The sequence below is a fragment of the Apostichopus japonicus genome, chromosome 15 (genome assembly GCF_037975245.1).
Source record: "Apostichopus japonicus isolate 1M-3 chromosome 15, ASM3797524v1, whole genome shotgun sequence".
Classification (NCBI taxonomy): domain Eukaryota; kingdom Metazoa; phylum Echinodermata; class Holothuroidea; order Aspidochirotida; family Stichopodidae; genus Apostichopus; species Apostichopus japonicus.
The window spans coordinates 16,177,581-16,194,147 of record NC_092575.1 but is presented as its reverse complement, the minus strand read 5'-3'; the positions used below and the strand labels follow the sequence as shown (position 1 = coordinate 16,194,147).

The 16,567-nt window shown below is 34.1% G+C and overlaps 1 protein-coding gene across 1 annotated transcript in view; it reads left to right on the top strand.

The window, feature by feature from the left end:
* LOC139980494 (ras-like protein family member 10A) overlaps positions 1-16,567 on the top strand; it is a 59,363-nt gene that overhangs the window by 12,586 nt on the left and 30,210 nt on the right. The window contains exon 2 of the mRNA XM_071992147.1: positions 8,926-8,984. The gene's annotated coding sequence lies outside the window, so the exon portion shown is untranslated. The remainder of the gene's footprint in view (positions 1-8,925; positions 8,985-16,567) is intronic.

Sequence of the window (16,567 nt, the reverse complement as noted above, 5' to 3'; positions counted from 1 at the left end):
AGAAAGAAAGAAAAAAGACGAAAAACGTCTGAAGGTGGGAAAGGCGAAAGAGATAAAAAAGGATGGATTATGTTATAAATTCCTTAAGCTACACTGCAGGTCACTCTTAATGTTGATAACAATCCTTGTTTGATGTGAATAAGAACAAACCACAGGGGAATCATGATTAAGAATAAAGTCTGAAGGTAAAAACTATTTTACGTGATTGAATTTTCTAAGCTTCAAGGAATTCATGTTACTTATTAATTACAGTATAATGTTAGAAACTACATATCGAGGTAAAAAGAATAATATCACTATAAAAAAAGTACACTACTGTGGTAAGGTGATAAGGTAAATATAGATATTGTTTGTTAAATATAAGAAAGGTTGTCAATTTGTGAATTTTTGTTCTGTTTGCCAAAAGTATATACAATTTATACGTAGACATCCGTTGCAAGAATCTCCGAACAGTTCAATCTTACAATCAATAGACATAAAGGTCTTGATTTATTTAACGTGCCAACACAACATAAACGTTTAAAGGTATAGGAAGCTATTCTACACACCATCTGTTTTTACCAATCCACCCTCTCCCCCTCGTAATAAAAAGGAGCGAATTAAACAAAGAGAGAGAGAAAGATCACTCTTACCTCTAGTCATGTGTTACTGACATCATAACAGCACCCTACCCCACCCCCCATCCCCACCCTCAGAATCCAGTATCCAGTCCAGTAGTTACATTTCTTCGAACAATGCATTCTTCTCAAATAATCAATAATATTACCTATTACAACTTACGACTTTTTTTTTTTTTGAAGAAGTACTACAATTTATAGAAAAACTACCAGAATCCTAGACAAGTTAACACTTATTATAACTATATATATATATATATATATATATATATATATATATATATATATATATATATATATATATATAAATATATATATATATATATACATATATATATACATATATATATATATGTATGTATATATATATATATATATATATATATATATAGGACAATATTCCCTGTGCCTCAGTCATGCTAATGACGTATGCCCCCCCCCCTCTCCAACCCCAAACAGCAATATTTTATCTAACATGAATTATAAACACAGCTCATTTTGTCATTCTCTCTGTCTTTCTCTTTCCTCATATATTACTCTTCCCTCTGCCTCTCTTTGTAAGTTCTTATTCTCAGCGTTCTGATGTCATACTGACGTCACACCTTTCTGTCGTTGGACACGTTTATTTAATTTGTGCGTGTCCTTTCCCGAATTCTTTCTCATCTATATGCCAACATCTCTGTCAAAGTGTTCATCTTCGTTCATTTATCGGATGAAACAACAACACAAAAATAGTCCCATTGCAGATTTTTTTATTCTATTTTAAAATCTTCCAAAGTTCGCCTCGAGTTTTGCAAATGATTTCCTCAATCAATTGAAAGAGAGAAATATTATCCACGGCTACAGAAGAACGTGACATGTTCAGTAGACGTTTTTTTGTGTCTTTAAGGATGTCATAGATTGGTGACAAAGATATTTGAACGGAATTGATTGATATTTATACAATTATGCATATTAAATTTAGCCTTGATCTTTCTTCGTCCTCTGTACAGGGATACAAATATCTGTACAGCTCTCCAGGTACACTTTTATGTTCTACGTCATATATATCAATACTTATGCATGGTCAGTGCATGTCTGTTTTAAAAAGAAGAAAGATTTAATAACAAAATCAGCATTGGAGGTATTTACCTTAGGAAGCTATAAGCAGCCCGTATAAGTGTATAATAACTGGGAGAATTAGCCAAGTGACTCTTTACATCGGGAAGCTATCCAAATTAACAGTATTAGAATATTTTTGAACTTTTTTGGGTTACATTTAACAGTTTTAGAGTGGGGAACCGTTAACTTAATTTGTATGCAACAACCACCTTACTTTAGCCGGCCAGAGCTCATAACTTCAGAATCTCTCATACACTATATGTGTTTGACAAATTTATAACATATTATGAACATGCTATTAGAGACAATAAAGAAATAATGTTTTTTTGTCATTGAGTTTTGTTTTTGCATCTGAAAAACTCTCCTAATGAAATGTGCATTAGACTGCATAGTCCAGTCACTTTTTCATTGATGAACATCAGTTGTTAAATGGGCCACCCCCCCACCCTTTTCCCAAAGATGTTTTTGCTGAAATACAACCTGGACCGATATCAGTGGTTTTTAAAGTTCTATACATCATATCAAATTAAATGCTGTGCCTTATAATACCATCGATTAATATCTAATATTTAGGTTTTGCAAGTATACCATAGTCAAACCTCTATTCTCAATGTTCCATTATTTACAAATCTTGACACCGAATGACTGAGTAGCCTATATGTCTCTGTTCGCGAACCAAGGAAAGATTTACGATTGAGACTGACAGCTTCGATGAATACTCTAGGCGTCAACCATCCATTTTTTTTTTTTTTTTGAGGGGAGACAAGAAAATCCTTTAAACAAAAAATCACGAACGAAGAACATAAACTGTCGCATTTTTGTCTCGCAACATATATATACTTCAGATTTAATGAAACGTATAGTCAAATAGTATACCACAAATCTAATGTATACAAAACACGCCTGGTTAGATTTAAAAGCCTCGTGAGGTTTCAGGTAAATAATTTAATTTCCTACGAATAGTCACGTTTGGGTTACAGAATAGAACTTTCGAATACCATTAACGCACGGTTGTTTACTTTCACGTGCGTGACCACACTGTATATATTATAGCCTATACTGACGATTGAATAGATTTATATAGAATATTAGTCATAAGTAGTTCAAAGCAAGATTAGGGTGAATTTTTAGGCCTATACGTGGTTGTAAGTTTTATGTATACCAAGAAAACCTTAAGAGAATGTTGTCTATTTATGTTGAATGTGTTACAATATGAAAGGGAATTCAAAAGTGGATCTATTCTTTATATTTCCTTTACAAATCTCGATTATTAATCATGTAAGAATCTTCGTCAGTTTGCTGAAACGATGAGAAATCTTAAGCGAAAATCTGAGAGAAATAAAACACTCAAACTAACGCACCGTCGTAGATTATTTCCGGACGGAAATTAAAAAATCACGAGCAAGATAATTAGTTATTAATTTCATGATCCATGAGAGATTTTTAATATATTTTATCTCGCAGACATGAGTACATAGTAAATCACATGAATAACGTAATATTTAAACTCTTTAGAAATTTTGATTCCTTCTTCGTCGTTTTGTATTTTATTCGTACGCTAATGATGATTATTAATTTTGTGAATTTTGTATGGTGTAGTTTTATATCAAGCTGATACAAATCAATTTCCAATAGAGTTCAAAGGTTAAAATTCAAACTGAACCTTGTGTGTAATCGTATTGTAATCGACCCACTTATGGGCCCGGGGATAGTTATGTCTCCGGCAGCCCGTTTCGGAAGCCTTCTTTTCTTTGTATTGTAACGAATGTACATATTCTTTACCGCACATTTCCCAGGTCCCCTAATTTGACCCCAGGAATAGGGGCTATTTCCCCTCCCCTACCCCCCTTACCAACGAACACCGTCTTGTCACACCTGTTGATACCATTCGCAACCTAACTTTCATTGGCATCTGGTAGAGTACACTGCTTGAGTTAGTTTCGTATTCGTGGAGAGAGTCAATAAATAAATGCTCAGCATTCATCCAAGATCACTGCCCTGTATTCATCTTTAGAAGAAAGTCTGTAGGTAGGTAACAATAGTGACCGTGTACTTCTTCATACCTGGATGTGTATATTAGTTCCATGCGGGATGTGCGTGCTAATTGGAAATGGTTTTTAACATAGGCAGCCAGGGGGTTAGCACTTGAAACGCTTGTGCGTATTATTTACTCATGCTGAAGCCTATGTGATGATCTTAGCGTTATATGTTGTTCTTAATACTTTTCATTCACTCATCTGTACACGGAACGACATCTGTTTCCAAATCTTGTTACCACAAAAAAGATACTAGTATTCCACGAAACTATGTATGTTGCAAGTTAATGATCAGCATATCAACATTAAAATCAACATATTATAAACTCAATAGCAATATGTCAAGAATACAAATTAACAGTTGTATTCAATACAAGGCTGGTTTGACCATATTGGCGAACATGAATGCTTTACATTCGTTTCACAATGTCAGAAATGATATCAACATGTTATGAACTAGATTTTCTTAGTAGGCCTATATTACAATCAAACATAAAGGTGTTCCGTACAACTGTCTACCTGATCAGATGTTTCATTTAAAATCATTAAAATGAAACCTCCTACTTTATTCAAGCGGTAACTAATCGTTTACTTCTATATGCAAATAGGTACCCTCAATTTACTGTTTATTAAGTCTTAAAACAACTGCAAGTAGTTGACCTACTTCAGTAATGCTACCGACTTAAAACAATAAACCTGGAGTTTCTTCATGTTTGCTTACATTGCAATCTCTTTGAGATCCAAAACTATTTTCTGAAAGTGAAAATATCGTCAAAAAGTATTGACAGAAATACAGACCAACTTCACGAATCAGGGCATGATAACTTTACACCAGCTGCCGTGTGTTGTAATAAATTAAGTTATAGTCCGATGCGTAAATCCGATTTCAATTTAAGTCTCCTTTCGGGACGTTGTCAACGTGAACTCTCCTTGTTTGAGCTGATTTGAGTGCACTAACTTAAAAAGCGATATTCCCGTGGCTAAAAATTGATTGCTTGATAATAATGCCGGAAATTCTCTTCCTTCTATAAGTAAAAAAACCCATCCCCATAGCCATTTTTGTAGGGCGAACATATGAACTTTTCAAATGTGGTGGTCATTGTTTTTGCATCTGGCAACAGCAAAATGAATGACGTCATCTCGGCAATTCATTTGAAATTTGTGTTTCTTCCTTTCTATACAATTAGTCAACTCACTTATTCACAAAGGGATATAATATTTCTACGTAACAGTTGCATTTTTATGAAACTCTAAATACAGAGCTCCTTGTCACCGGAATACTCCTTTAACCCATACCGTCACATTTTGTCTTCAAAGGTATACTTGAATAACCTATACACTAGACGTATACATTTTTCCATTAATAAATTATGACAATATGTGTTGCATGGAATTACCACTGCCAGCTGAGCCCATTCTTCAAGTTGTTCATTTGCATATTTCAAATGCTTACATCAAAGCCAGGTCATGTTATTATGGTGACGTAATCACTTACGTCACTTGGACAACACAATAAAACATTTCAAAAATATTCACTGCTTCCAAAAAACAAAACAAAAATGAAATCCATTTTACTTTTTTTTCTTCTCACCATACTACATGTGGGAGAACAACACAATTTGCAGAGAAGAAACTTACGTTTCAGACGTAAAACGGGTTTAAATCATTCCATCACAACATAATTAACACTCACTGCAAGGAGTTTCATGAAGGTGCGTGTCCCCGTTCCTATCAATGCATTGGGGTATACAAACTAGTAGCAAATTTCCAGATCTTATGCGACTTTGCTGGATTACGAGCACTTTCTGCGTTCTCCCTCTGGTGAATAATACGCACCTCTACGAGTATCTTAATTGTTGCTTTGTTGCATATAGATAGGCAATTATATAGAAAGAAATCAAATATATAATTTATTCATTTTAGAAAAGTCACCCAAAATAGATCGCAGACAATAAGACAAATCAATTGTGTTACTTCAAAGGTGTTATCACGAGTCCCTCCGAATTGAAGTTGATAGTGCGCATGATCGTTGTCAAATGTTGAGGGTTGAGGGTGATCAACACTCATTACTGTGTACTGTGGATCCGAAGAGAAAATTGAAAAGGATAGTCCAGAGGAAATTTATTTCTGACTGGTGAAAAAGGAACACATTCTAAGCATTCTGGTGAAATTTCCATTCAGTTCCTACATGTTATCAATTATCATAGTTTGTAACATAAGAAAACTAGAACCTAGCAGGTGTGATGTCATAAATGACAGATTTTTAAGGTTTTTTTTTTAAGCTGCATGTTGCACTTTTGACCTTTGGATTAAGTTAACAATACACCGACTATATATTTCAAGGTAGAAATCTTTAATTAAATTTTGAAGAAAAAAATGTTATAGTGCGTTACAGTTTGTGTGCTTCATGTCCAGTTCAATATCAAATGTTGTTATCTCAGTATACATAGAAATATATACAATATACAATGTATACAAGGCAAATTTCAACAGGATCCTTAGAATATTTTGCCCTGTTATCTGTTATCTGTGAAATGTTCATCTTGACTTTCTTTCTGAATATACTGCATATATAAAAGCAATGTATAAACAGAAATTATAGGTTTTCCATAAAAGACTGTAAAATTACATTCCAGAATAAGACATAATATGAGCATGGCATTTATTACATATTAACCTTTTGCCCGTGTTATAGCGCACACGTACGTATCTAGGGAAATAACCGAGGGAATTTCTTTGTGCCTTTCTCGTTAACAACTTAATGGGTTTTTTCTTTCATTATTTATTTCATGTTTTATGAATGAGGACAGATATTTAGCCAACCTTGTTATATTGAACGCGTACGCGAGTTGGGTGTGTTAAGAGTTATACCCTAGCGATTTCACCGTGCGCATGAGCAGATGTAAACTTAAAGGGTGTGAAGACTCGCGCAAAAAAAAAAGTCTAATGCCGGTAATCTGATCTAGTTTCGAATGAGGTATAATAGAAGTGTTAAAACACCACCACCGATCCCAGAAAATAAGCACACAGCTTGCTACCTTCGGTAATTAGACACTAGTGTAAAGTCAGTACATACAGATGCGGTCAATACCCACAGCATAGTGTACAAACGATACAGCGATGGACATCTCAGGTCCAGCTAAAGATAATAAGGTATCACGTTTCATTACTGTCTGCATTTTGTAACGACAAGCAGAAAACTTCACTTGCAAGCAACGGAAAGTTAACTTTTTCAGAGCGCGGCACGCGGTTTGGGGCGAGTCTTCAATGCCTTTAAAGCGGATTACCATGAACAGTCTGATACTTTATAGATGACTGAATTCAATCTATATATGACGAGAAGATGATATGATTAAATAGATCTCTAAAGTGTAGAAGGGATAATTAATGACGTCAAAAATCATAACGCAGTATTGATTGAATGGTGTATCGCGTGAGATATATTACTCCGAATAGTCGTATTCCGTGGCAGTTTTGGAAATCTTGTATCTAGGTAACTGGAGTAAGGCGAAGTACTGGTACTCACGGGCCTTATACTAATGTACTCATATATAGTATAGTACTCATACCCAATTCTACTTTGGGTACTCGTATTCACGATGTTGTACCCGCACTAATGCATGGTATTATAATCTGCTAGTTAATATCAAAATGGTAGCATTATCCCTTCGTCACAACTCTGAGCTTTGTGTCAAGATGTTTCATCTGATATAGAATAAGAATAGATAATTCATTGGTCTCTACTGATTTTATTCCTGCCCCTTTTCTAAATTTAATCTACACGTGCACTCTGAATTTCCAAAAGGGTGGCAATTCACTCTGTCAGATTAGTCTACAACTAATGATCAATGTGAGGACCAGTGTTTTCTTTCCCTCTTCAAAAGATACAAGAAATCTTTAAGGTTTGTTCTCTTCCAGAGTGAAACACTAATTGTGTCTTTCATCTTAGTAAACGTTGAGTCTATCTTTAGCATGTAGATATTCAGTCTTCTTTTGAAATAAAACTGTTGACTTAAAAGCAAAAAAATAATGTCTAAAACGTTACGTAGGAATTGAATGCAGGTTGTCTTATCAGTCGAACAAAACAATTTTCCACCTGAATAATACTTTTAACTGACCTAGAATGAAAGAAATTCACATGAATAAAATATGCAATATATATATATATATATATATATATATATTAGGTCAACTATTTCTGTCATCATGTGTTGAGAAGCAGAAGAAGCCTCACATAACCTTATCATCGTGATCTCGGTTGCAATATTGGTTTCAGTTTATAGATAAAATAAGGATATTTACCTGTTTTCAAAACACGTCATACCAGTAAGCCTTTATCATGCTGCGCAAAAAAGTACAAACGTTTTTCGTTTGAGTGAAAATGTGTTTCTGTATATAGTAATAAATATTTAGTATACATATATAAGGTGTGTGAAAAAAATGTTTTAATCAAACGGATAGAATAAAGGCTGTTCCATGCTATTCCCCTTTCAAAAGTTGTTCACACTAGAATGAGTAGTTTATTGACCTGTGAAATCACGCCGCTTGAGAATATGCCGCTGATGAAATTAATTTTACCGCTTTTGATCAAAGTATACAGATAGGGAAAGAAGGAAACACACAAGTGTCCAGTGAAATAAATTATTACTCAGATGTCCGAAAAAATCGAAACGCTATGGAAGGAAGAGACCAAGAGGGGAACGATCGTTCAGTCGAATGTTAACCAACTGAGGATTTATGTTTTCCATTTTGGCTTCCTTATTCGGGCAGAGTTTAAAATCTCAAAATGGTAAAATCGTTGCTACAGATTTGAGGATGTATATTCGAATATGTACACACACGAATAACTGTATGTGTGTATGTTTGCGGGTTTGTATGTATGTATATTAGAAACTCTGGACAGATAATCATATAATATATATATATATATAATATATATATATATATATATATATATATATATTATATTACCTATGAACTGCTGGGTTCTGTCGAGTTCGTTTGTCTCTTGGGGAATTTTTACGTTGGAAAGTATCAACCACATAGTCTATACAGGGCATTTAGTAAGCAAACAAATTTGTTTGAAATACTTTTCCTTTGTTTTCGGTTTTCTTAATTCTGTATAAAAATCACCTAAGAATAACATACGCATTATGTGTTTATTTCCACAGATTTATGAGTGCTGATCGTGAACATCAGAAAATTATCAACGAAAGAATCATTTGAAAAGGTAATTATTCAAGACCTTATAGTTTTATGCATGTATTTATATTGTATATGTATAACAAAATAAAACAGTGGATGTGATTACGAATAGTGTGCAATACTCACTAACTAGTATTTATACTTTTAGCCTCTGAAGAAGATCCTGCTAGGATCGAAACGTCAGGCCAACTTACTTTTACACATTCTATTACACAGGCTTTCTAGTGGATAAGCACATGTGCTAACAGTTTTATTTTATTTTAGTATTTATACTATCAATTTCACTCTTCTCTTCGATTGAACTTTTTACATCAAATTTCTCTGACGTCATCTATAATCAACAAACCGGACATACAACTCATAACTGTAGGTATATTAAAGGGAAGGGCATATACAAGAACGAGTGATATATTTAATAAAAACTCAATTCAGACGGAAAGGATTTCGTGTACTTGTCAGTAATTGAAAAATATAAAAGTGTGACCAAAAAAATGGTCATTTGTTATTGAAAAGGCAATTTAACATAATCAGAAGGGAGTTCAATAGTACAATACGACCTTGTTGCCATATTGGTAATCTTTAGTGTACATTATCTCACATGTTATGTTACTTAAAACTGAATTCGATCCAACTGTGTCTCCTTAATGCACCCAGGCCTTTGGTTATACAATTTATTTTGGCCTGTACTAAGTTCGTGTATGTACCGAGATTGATTCAGGATGGTGATATGGGGGGGGGGGGGGGTTGTCGTGAGTAGAATCATTCTTTAAGTGGTGAGATGCTTGCATAAAACTTACTTTTCATATAAAATTGGGCTGTTAGACCTTTCGCGCAAAATTCTTACTAACCATCAGAAATATCGTGTCCCACAAAATGTAATGAATTTATTTTTCATTTCATTTTCATTTGTAAAAATTGCTTAACCTAATTTCATTACTCGTGATGCAATTTTTTCTTAGTTCTATTTTCTGTAATTGTTGAGTTTTGCTCAAACATATCATGAAGAAATTCTGAGCAAATTGTAGGTTTTTAACGAGAATACTGAAACTGAGAATATTAAGAAAAAAACCTTCCCCGAAATGTGCATTTAAACCAGAGAGCTGCACTACTATAAATCATCCACTCAATGGTTCGTGTGTATGTCATTGCATTATTAGTAATACAGATACTAACATAATAGATATTTCGTCATATCGCTGTCAATATTATACCAAAACATTATGAATAATGTTGAAGAAATGGAATTATTTATGTTTTCACTATACGTGCACGAAATATGTAACATTTCTGTCAAAGACTCAATTAACTCGCATTTGCTGTGAAAGAAATTTCCTTGTCTTCTCTTTGGGATAAGGTCGATTTGAAAATAAGTGCATATGGTGAGATCTCTATGGATTGAATATATGTATATAAGTGCAAGTTTGCCATCATACGCACTGCACTTTACTGTGAAGCACTTTCCCATACATGCGACACTAATTTCAGAATGTTTTAAAAACGTTCTTTTCACCAGCCTAAAGCCATGTCAAGATTCTTAGCCAAAATTGATTTCTTCGCACAAACATGCGTACCAGCCATCTCTCAAGAGGCTTTGGGCCACCCTTCCTTTAGCAAATCGATTAAAACTTAGCTTTTTAGGACTAGAAGGCGAAGTTCACTTTCTTGACACGAATGATAGGTTCGATGCGTTTGCGTTAAAAATGGCGAATAATACAACACTTTTCAAGTCACACAGAAACGGTATATGCAAGTTTTATTTGTTGCGTGTGTTCTTTGCTGATAGAATATTAAACTTGGTTAAATTGAAACTCAGTTGTAGAGGAATTGGAATAATTTGTTTAGTCTTTTATCTCGGGGGTTCTTTCAAAAGGATAAACTGAAACTTGAGTGAAATTCATCACACATCAGGGCTACCTTCTATACTTGTGAATTATTCATGAAAAACATCTCTAAATGAGTTCAGTTTATGCAAATTTACAAAGTTAGCAGGTGCATAGTAAACTAAAAAAATGCATATCATAATATAATATTTTTGAACGACACGAAAATATTTTGGATGGTAATTTCTATTTTCTCTATCTTTGAGTAAGAAAAGATATTTCCGAGAACATATGGTTTTGTTAAAGGATAGAGACTTAAAGGAAAGACATACCAGTTGTTTTGGCGAAATTATTCGCTGTATAAGGGATGAGTCCCACATCGATGGTGTATAGCAAAGGGGCTCTTATGAAAGATGCTATCTAGATTCGTACCGTGACTCACTTTATGCAATTAAAACATATATATATATATATATATATATATATATATATATATATATATATATATATATATATATATATAAATATATATATATATAACTATAACTATATATATATATATATATATATATATATTATCGTATCTTATATATCCTTTGACTATCTCCATTTACAATCTTCTACGTTTATATGCTGATAATATGCCATTTATTGTCCCCTTGACCTCATTCAACCAATGATCATTTTTGGAGACCGTGAAGTAATGGAGTTTTATACCCACGGGAGATTTAAGCTCTGCTTTTTCAACGCAACGACTTGGTAGTAGCATAATATCTCAATGACAGAATAGAAAATGAAATAAATTAATTAGTGATTAAAGTCAAATTTTAATCGTTGGCAAGGCTGTCCGAAGGGTCTTCTGTAGTTCTACCACTATCATACATATCCACAACCAGAGGACAATCATAATATCTTGGAGAAAGTCATATATTAATTGATTCTCTTTTTTATTGAATTACCAGATCTCTCTGAATCAAATTGCTACAAGACCAACTGTATATCATTTGGAAACATATCGATGAAAATATTTGCCTTTAAGAGTATACTTGAGCATTTTTTTGTCTTGTGAAAGACCATTGCATGTCATGCAGCAGTGGTCTCTGTTGGTATTTGCTTTGATAATATCATAGGTTATGCCACTATGCATATAAATAATTCTTGACAATCAATTTTTTCCTTCTTTTGAATTACAAATCAGCACTAAATTCCGTATGAAAATGATCAACTGCTATATAATATCGTCCACGAATAATGTCGAGAAAATTGTGACAATTCATATCGCTTATGATAGTTCATTTGAAAGTTCAATATGGCGTCGCCCATGTTGATCTGCCTACAACCGTAGTGTGCCTCATTTATATCCCCTGGCTATGAAGATTCTCTGTTACCATATTTGGCAAGACAATAAAGTAATTAACTCGTCTTTGCTAACATTCTCTCGTTCAAACATGAATCCTTGCATTTACAATTCCCGTCGATGAAACATCGAGGTACAATAGCTTCAACTTTTAATACTCTTGAGAGTTCAATTAAAAGTTCAACCTGGCGTCGTCCGTTTGAACTTACCCACACCTGTAAAGTGCCTCATTTATCTCTGGGCATTGAGGTTCCCCTGCTACTGCTGAGCAATCAATGAAGTTATTACTCCGGCTTTAATCAGTTAAACATATAGGTGGACAAACGTTCTTGCAATAAGAACGTCTAAACATGAATCCTTGCATTTATACTTTCCTTCGATAAAACATCCAAGTGGAATTGCTCTTCATTTTTTCATTAAAAAGTTCAACCTGGCGTCATTCATTTGAATATACCCACAAACTGTACAGAGCCTCATATATCTCTGGGCATTGAGGTTCCACTGCTGGTGTTCCAGCAAGGCAATCAAGTTATTACTTTCATTTTTAAATTTTAATAACATAGGTGGACATACTCTCATTCAATAAGAAAGTTTAAAAATTTTGCCCTTCCATTTATATTCCCATTTGATTAAATGTCCAGATCTCCATATTAAGTTCCATAGATCCCAAAATACCATGGTGAATATGACGATGAAAACTGTTTGCTAACTTCAGACTTGCTTGCAGGTTATTTATCTTGTTCATGCATGGGAAAGATCAATTCAGGCAGTAACAATTCATGAAATACGATTTTTGTTTTTGGCCGGGGGGGGATGGATGGGGGGTGGGGTTTGGGATTATTTGCTTAGCGCTATCATGTACGTCACATTTAGAAATCTTTGAAAATAATGTTTGCCTTTTGAAGAAGCTCTTATTACATCGAGATTCTCAAAGCTATAGGCCTATATAATATCGTCCTCATTAATTCATGTCGACAAAGCAACTTGATATATGGAAATGGAAATGTTCCTTTGCGCACAAATAGCAGCGTCTTCAAGTTGAATTTCATAACCATTATTTTCATGTAATTTGATGCTAAAATTTCAGAAACAAATTAGGTCATACGTTTTGACTCTAGTCAATTTCCATTTTAAACAGCGATGTAAACATTTTAAACTTGAAACGAATCCGAAACCGATTTTTTGAGAACCGAAGAAAATTATGCGATTATTGAGGTGGCTGTTCTGTTAAATTAAGCATCACTGTATATAATATCAATCCCTTGTAGCAATATCTAATCTATTGAGTAGATTTATCTCAATTGCTAAGTGGATTTTTTGTTTTAAATCATTTGCAACATTTGTGATGTAAATGTTTATACATGCAACTCCAACTGATAATTCTCAACTGTGACTATGAGTCCAATACCTGTTTAGCGATTGCTTATATATGATGTACTGTCTATAGCAAGCATCTCATGATATTCCATTGTTAAGTTAAAGCCCGTTCTCACTTCGAACGATACGGACACGACACGATATGATCAAATAAAGTTGAAATTGTGTTATTATAAAAGATCATTCCCACTATACCATTGATACGATGGACGATACGATGAACGATTTCCGTTGTACGAAAAATGTGTCGGACTGCAATATTTTTTGGGTTGCCCAATCAAATCATGCTACTGAGCATGAATTAAATGCCCATATGCAAATGCCAAGTTCTAGTATACTTTGATATTAGGCCTATATGTTCTTCTTCTTCTACAGTATAGTATATACCAATAGCGTTATTCGATTTCACAAGCCTTGGCCCTTGTATAAAGCAAAGCGACGGTAACTAGTTCAATTTCATCAAAGGTGTTAAATACACATATACCGTTGCCGACATGATGCCTTATATATAGTATCGCTGTGTGAAGTATAGGCCTATGTACTCTACAACAAGACTGTTGTTTGCGAGAGAGGAAACAACAAAATTATTTCCCGACGAAGCCGTCGATCCATTTACCGAATAAATTTATGGGATGCATTTAGTGTGTGAACACAGATTTTGTTTCACGTATATCTTCTCTTATTTTATCGTATCCTATCGTGTCGTATCGTACATATAGCGTAGACGGCGTTGAAGTTCCTATAACAGACCTTCATGGCTGGTTTTCTCTTAAAATATCTTGTAACGCATCTCTTAGATATTAAGGTTTGAGCATTCTTACATTTACCATGGAAGTCACGCAGTACATATTCTCTCTGGTAACCACTCAAACAAACTCTTCCTTCCCCCTTGAGATAAAGAAAGTCAAATTGTAACGATACAAGAGGCCGTGATTTTATTATTTTCCCTTTTCGTCGTCTCCCCGCGGCCAGTTCGCCTTCGAGTTGAAAGCTTTCCCTTATTTCTCTTCAAACTGTGGTTAAGTAACCTGTTGTCTTGCATGTCCTTTGCTGTTGCAGCGGAAGTTCTGCTCCAGCTTTATCGAGCGAAACAAAATTGATTTGCAATACGACGTCGCTTCTTGCAATGGCGAAAATGCTATAGCATATGTCCTATTTGGTTTTCCTCTTTCCCCCCATTTTATCCTAAACTAGCTGCAGGGAGTAGATGAGATATCTCCATCTTTCAACTTTCCCCTTTTTTTCTACTCCACGTTCCAAAAATAACGTGTGATGTAAATTCAGATACACCGGCAACAAGACAAGGTTGATGTGGCATATACATACAAACTCCCATATAAAGCACATGGGTGCTTGCTCATTGGACCGCCCGCGAAAAGATTTCAGTCTGGCCAGCGAAAAGATCATTCCAAATCAATTGTAGGCCTATACACTAATCGAGTTTGCGAGCGTTTGAGCCGTAAAGGCTTGTGTACCGGTACTATACAATTTCGGCATACTTAGCACATTGCTCAAGTATAAGGTATAGGGGACTTTTTGGTGTTCTCCTGTGGCTTATTGCTCCAACCAATACATCTGCCCTATAGCACATACATGTCGTCGAATATGTGAGATAATGAAGGGATGAATCTAGTCTGGTCGCGGTTAGAGCACTGGCTACGCCGAAGCAAATTATTTTCTTAAATTGTATCTCCAGGACCAATCAACGGTCCTCTCATTTAATATGTATATTTTAACCTTTCGAAAATTCAAATATTCAAAAACACAATTATTATGTTTTGATACAAAGCTATTTTGTTAAAAGATGTTCTCGAGAATTCCACTCCATTTGTTTCCAAAATGGAAGCCACTCGTTTTGGGGCAAGGTTGTCCTAAGCAATATCTTGAAATCAGATCACCCTGTTAAGCGTTACAGCATTTTGTCCACATAAGGTTTTAATATCTCTTGAACGTCTCCCTAACGTATATGATGAATGTGTATCTGAAAGTTAGCAGGCCCTGCATGTATGAACGTTGCCAATAACATATTTAACCTAGGAAAATACAACACAAATTGCCATTCTGAATGTATAGTAGAATAAAAAGTATTATCAAAGCCAAGTATAGTTTTGTTTGCAGATTTCTGAAGTAGAAAAGGGACCTTGAAAATAATCTCAGGTTAATGAAATTTGTGTAATTTTGCATTTTTCAAGTTCCACTATATTTAGGCCTATACTCCATGATATTAATTCCGATTCCACTCTGAATTCCAATGGGTATCATACCTTTTCTTGCACCTCGTCGTCTAATTCAGTTTCATGTCTACTTTGACAGATGAAGCCGGCAAAATACATCAATCTACTTTTTCTTCCCTTGTTTTATTGAAAGGTGTTTTTACGACCGAAAGGAAAAAGAAAGTAAAGGCCTCTGATTAAAGATCTATAGCGTGGAGATAATCCTGTAAATAATTTGAAAATAGAACGAATCTTTTGGTATTTTCAGATTAATCACAAATCACAATAGTCATTCTGTTTATGTTTGTGTGTGTGCGTGTGTAACATGTGTGCGTGTCGTGGGAAGCAAAGGGTAAAAATTACTAAAAACGATGGATGTATGTGATGTGTAATACTGGTTATCTTTCTAAACACATTTCAAATAAACAAAAAACAAGAGAAATAATAGCTGTACACGTGTATGTAGATTGCCTATATATAGATTGCCTATATAGATTGCCTATATATATATATATATATATATATATATATATATATATATATATATATATATATATATATATATATAAATATATATATATATATATATATATATATTTATATATCATTATTGTATATGTAATGTATATATGATGTATATATATATATATATATCTTTTGTGTCCTTTCCACGAATTGATTAAGAAAAATTAAAATGGGTATGTTTACAAATTCTCGGAGGATTTATGGAGAATCCTGAAAATGATCCTAAAATCTCTCGCATTGAAGAAAATGCAGCGAGTTATGCGTTATTCAGGATTTTTTAGATGAAGTTTTATTCTTTCTCAATTAACAAAATGTT